Source organism: Pongo abelii, chromosome 7 (genome assembly GCF_028885655.2).
Source record: "Pongo abelii isolate AG06213 chromosome 7, NHGRI_mPonAbe1-v2.0_pri, whole genome shotgun sequence".
Lineage (NCBI taxonomy): Eukaryota > Metazoa > Chordata > Mammalia > Primates > Hominidae > Pongo > Pongo abelii.
Genome location: NC_071992.2, coordinates 106,985,826 through 106,991,825, shown reverse-complemented (window position 1 = coordinate 106,991,825; position 6,000 = coordinate 106,985,826).

Below are 6,000 nucleotides of genomic sequence, written 5' to 3'. Positions count from 1 at the left end.
AAAAAAAAAAAAAAAAAAAGGAAAAATCAGAGGAACAAAGTAGCCACAGGTTCATAGCAATTCTGAAATCAAATGAGGCACAAGGTTGTCATTATTTTTGCTTTTTGTTTTTTGTTTTTGAGATGGAGTCTCGCTCTTTCATCCAGGCTAGAGTACAGTGGCACAATCTCAGCTCACTGCAACCTCCACCTCCTGGGTTCAAGCAATTCTCCTGCCTCAGCCTCCCAAGTAGCTGAGATTACAGGAACGTGCCACCATGCCTGGCTAATTTTTATATTTTTAGTAGAGACAAGCTTTCGCCATGTTGGCCAGGCTGGTCTTGAACTCCTGACCTCAGGTGATCCACCCGCCTCAGCCTCCCAAAGTGCTGGGATTACAGAGTGAGCCACTGCACCCAGCCCACATGTACTGCCTGGGATTAGCTTTTGGTTCCCCTGTTTGGGGTCTTGATTCCATCCTCTTGAATTTCTTTCCTTTTCCATAAAATGTAGCCCATGTTTGCCAAGTAGTTTCCTCAGTCTGCTTCCTGTCCATAGAAGTTTAAGGTGCCAAGGGCCTCTCATTTTAATTCTTTTTTGATAACAGCTTTATTGAGATAAAATTCACATACCATTAATTCAATCATTTAAAGTATACAAGTTGATGGTCCTTAGGGATATTCACCAACTTGTGTAACTACCACCATAATCCATTTTTGAATATTTTCATCATCCCCAAAAGAAAGCCTGAAGCCTTTAACAATCACTTTCCATTCCTCCCATCCACCCCAACCCTAGGCAACTACAAATCTACTTTTTATCTGTATAGATTTGCCTATTCTGGGGATTTTATATAGATGAATTTATATAACATGTGGACTTTTGTGACTGGCTTACTTTACTTAGCATGTTTTCAAGGCTGAGATGCTTTGGATATGTGTCCCCACCCAAATCTCATATCAAATTGTAATCCCCAGTGTTGGAGGTGGGACCTGTTGAGAGGTGATCGGATCATGGGGGCAGATTTCCCTCTTGGTACTGTCCTCATGATAGTGAGTTATTGTGAGATCTGTTTGTTTAAAAGTGGTGGCACCTCCCCCCACTCCCTCCTGCTCCAGCCATGTGAAATGTGCCTTGCTCCTCTTTTGTGTTGCACCATGACTGGAAGCTTCCTGAGGCCTCCGCAGAAGCAGAAGCTGCTACACTTACTTTACAACCTGCAGAACTCTGAGCCAATTAAACCTCTTTTATTTATAAATTACCCAGTCTCAGGTATTTCTTTATAGAACTGCCAAAACAGACTAATACAAAAGCTTATCCATGTTATAGCATGTACTGGCACTCCATTTATTTTTATTGTCAAATAATATTCCATTGTATGAATACATCACAGTTTACATTTCCACTCATCAGCTGATGGGCATTTGCATTGTTTCTACTTTTTGGTTATTACAAATAATGCTGCTATAAACACCATCTGTGTATAATTTTTTATGTGGACATGTTTTCATTCTCTTGGGTATATACTTAGGGGTGGAATTGTTGGGTCATACGGTACCTCTATGTTTAGTCTTTTGAGGCACTGCCAGACTTTTCCATAGTGGCTGCACCATTTTATACTCCTACTAACAGTGCATGAAGGTTTGTCTTTTCATTTTATTGTCCTTCTCAATCCAACCTGATGCAAATCCTTTAAAAACTTCATGGGTTTCTTTTAAAACAGTTTATAATTCACTCCATCAGACAAAAACCACACTCACAAATCTCTTTCGGATGGCCCACCTCTATCTTGGGTTCCCATGTGAAACTGCCGCGAGACATTATCCTTAAGATTTTTAGGGGCCCTATTGTTTGTTGGTAAGACAGCGTATTTAGCCTTCCTGTTCTTAACAAAGCCTTTTATAGGCATGCCTTTTCATCTTCATCATTTTACTGAGAGTTCCCTGGATTGGCTCTGTCTGGAACAGATTGCTTAATTTTGGCATCATTCACTGTCTGGAGAGGTTAGAAATGAAAAAAAGTATTTTTCAAACCCAAAAAGTTGTGGCTCCTTTATATTGAACAATTTTTTATCTTGCTTGCCTTTCTCCTTTTGTCTTTTGCTATAGGGGCTAGAAGAATCCAGATAGCACCTTTGACATTGCCTAGAAATCTCTTTAGTGAGATCATCCAGTTGAGCTATACTTATTTTCCACTGTTTCATGGAAAATAAATTTCCAGCATAGCTAAAATTTCTGCAACTATGTCACAAGAGTCACCTTTCTTCCAGCTACCAATAATATCTCTCACCTTGTTTAAAACTTCACCAATAGCTTCCTGAAGTGATATTAGGCTCCTGTTAACAGTCTCTTCAAGGCCCTTCTAACTTACACTCAAGCTCAGTTTCAAAGCTCCTACTACATGGCTTAGTAGCAGCAAATTGTATATCAAGATTTAATAAAAATTAATAACAATACAAACCATTAGGAATTGTATAGAACATGGGTTTTATTACAGGAATTTGACCTTATATAACTATGGGAGCTGGTTAAGCCCTCTATATATGGTTGTTACTTTTGTGCCCAGTGTTATGCCTTCCCTAAAATCCAGAGAAGCCAAAGGAGAAGATCTAGCAGAAGTGACAGTACACAAAGCGGCAAAGAGTCTGATCTATTGGTTCAAGGAAGATTTCCTGCTATTGACTGCTGGGTCCAGTCATAATGGTTTAAAAAGAGCTAACCAGATGAAGTAAATGTGAAGTGGAAAAGCATTTAAATAAAAGCATGAAGAAAAGGTTCAGGGACATGAAATACACAGGCCACGGGGAGTATAAATAATTGATTCTAGTGCATATATCTAAAGAAAGGAGTGATGGGAGGTGACGCTGGCGGAGTAAATAGGACCTGTCATGAAAGACCTCTTTTAAATGCCATAATAAGGAGACTTCATCCTATGGGAATAGGAAACCATCATAAGGATTAGGTTGGAAAGTATATTAAAGTATACCCAGAATTTGTTTTAATCAAGTGATTAAGAAGTGATTGTTATGAAGGAAATTTATACTCGAATCCCTAGAAACAGGAGGCAGGGCCATGTGGGAAAGGACTGGGGACTGTCAGGAGGTAGAAGAGAGTAGCAAGGGTAGAAAGTCTAGGCCAGAGGGCTAGGCACGGTGGCTCATACCTGTAATCCCGGCACTTTGGGAGGCCAAGGCGGGCAGATCACGAGGTCAGGAGATCGAGACCATCCTGGCTAACGTGGTGAAACCCCGCCTCTACTAAAAATACAAAAAAATTAGCCGGACACGGTGGCAGATGCCCATAGTCCCAGCTACTCGGGAGGCTGAGGCAGGAGAATGGCGTGAACCCGGGAGGCAGAGCTTGCAGTGAGCCGAGATTGCACCACTGCACTCCAGCCTGGGCGACAGAGCAAGACTCCGTCTCAAAAAAAAAAAAAAAAAAAAAGTTTAGGCCAGAGCCTTTATTGGAGTTCTTGTGGAAAATACAAAGCAGGAAAGGGTAAACAGTTTAGGACTGGCTAGTGTGAATAATTCTGGTGGGTTTTGGGATTTAGAGGTGGTTCCAGAGTACCTGGCCCTAGGATGATTAAAGCAAAGGAATATTGTCTCCTGGGGTGTATAGGTCAGACAGAGGAGGTCTGGCTTAGGACTGGTTAGTTTGCATATCAAAGCCATGCTCCTGGCTGCACCTGGCCTTTGCTATCTTTAAGAACCAACTAACCCCAGTAGGAGCACCCCCTCCTCAGCCAAAAAGGTTTTTAAGATGTCAAAACATCAGAATATACAAAAAATAAAAATCAAAAACATAAACGATACAGGAAAGTGGTAGTCAGATTTGCATTTGTGGCAGTTCACTTTAGTAGCATAAAAGAACGGTTTAAGGGAGTAAGACCAGAGGCAGGGATGGCTTCTGTACTATTCCAGGTGATGGAGATAAAGTGGTAGGTATAACCTGGGGAAGACCGTAACTAGAATCTGGTCTCTTTGTAGGAACATTAGATAAGCCACAATTTAGGATGTGGAGAGATGAGAGTTGTATAATATTTAGCAGGGTACAGCTGTGACACAGGTCTAGGTTTATTAAGACACGGAGAATCTAGGAAAGACAGATTCAGAAAAAGAGATGGAGTTTGCTCTTTCAAACTTTTCAGTTTTCACCTGCATCTTAAACACACTCCTTATGGACACCAGCGGAAAATGAAAGGGTTGCTGATCTCTGTGCTGTATAGGCTAGCCTCATGGAATGTCAGAATCTAGAGCTTTCCCAGCAACCTGAAATCAATCCATTTGGCAGGCAAATTGAAAAAATCACCAGCTTTTTGAGACAGCATCAGCCTGTGAACTCGGCAAAAAACTAGGAATCTAAAGTTGAATGTTAATCCAGACGGTTACTGACTTATTGTGTAAATTTAGAAAGTCAGTCAAATTGCCTGTATCTATCTCTCTTCTCATCAGTAAAACAACAAGAAAGAATGCCAATCTATTCCACAGAGAATGTGTGGGAAACAGCTAACTAATGATTACAAACTATTCTGGAAGTATAAAATGCTGTAAGAATGCTAAAATATATAGCATCCTAGGAACTCAAGGACCCTAAAATTGAAACAATCATTAATTTTATTAACAGAGAAGGGTTGTTTCATTTATTAACACTTTATAATACAAAATAATCTGGCTAATTCTTAATATGACAAGGGCCCATGACAAATTAAAAATTTTGGAAGTTGGAAAAATGCATAAAAAACAGGAGTTCATAAACACAGGTTATGGCAGAAACCGATGCACTTACTTGATTTGTTTTGGCAAGCTTATTTTGTGATTTAAAATGTGGTCTGAGACTTGGGGTAAAAGTTTCAAACATGATCAGATGCTTCATGTACTTGAAAACTGCTGTAGAAATTCTGTCCTGTAATAAAGAAGGGTACTGGGTTTCTCTTGGTTAGTTTTCTTTTTAAATATGGAAATGGAAGGTTTGATTTAAAGGGCTTGGGATTCTCAAAGCCTACCTTCTAGAGTCACTTACTAGCTATGTGACTGGCCTTTGGATTCTCTAGCCTGCCTTCTAGAGTCACTTACTGGCTATGTAGCTTAAGCAAGTTATTCATTCTCAACCTCTTCAAGTCTCATTTTCATTCTCTAAAAAATAGGGATGAAAACAGCAACCCCTGCTTTCCGTGAGGCATAAGTAAGCCATATATTTAAAGCATTTAGCACACTGCCTGGCACACAGTAAGAGCTCAGTAAAAGGTAGTGGTTTGCTTTTGTACAATCTCATATACACACTTAAATTAAGAGTTCCACTTTCTGTTAACAAATCTCAAGTGTGCAAGCACTACCCCTGAGGCTGATCTAAGGTGCTAATGTGCCCACTGTGCCAAAGATGTCTCCCTGATGCCACTTTCTTGCCACTATACTCTTCTTTATCCATCACTACTTCAACTTATTGCTTAGATATCTGAGTACACTCTTGTTAGAGAAGTTCAAATGAGGGGCTAAATAAAGATCTATTGGAGATGTTATACAAGAGATCCTTAAACTGGCTATGTGGCTGGAAATAGATTACTGGTTCACAGACTTTAAAACAGAAAGAGATTAGTAAGAAATACAGTTACCAACTCTTAATTTTGTCAAGTGAGGACATTTTTTTTTATTCACTCTCAACTACTGCCACCACAAATTCATAAAAGTAAGGACATTTTAAATCCTTCTGTTGAAAGAGGATGACATATACATAAGTTTCTTAAATTGATTAAATTTGCTTTATGAAAATCTCACTATCTTATACTAAATGTTGTTATGTTGCCAATGGGATTAGTTTACAGACCAGCATTTAATTACCATTAGGCTAGAGGAATCTCTCAATATTCTCCTTAAAATCACATACACAAATACACATACATATTTTTATATTTTTGGGAAGCTTTACCAAGTATTAAACACAGAAAACAGAAGTAGCCAATCAAAACAAAAAGTAGCAATGAATAGATTACAAAATAGAACACTGAGATAAACTAAGACCAGTAA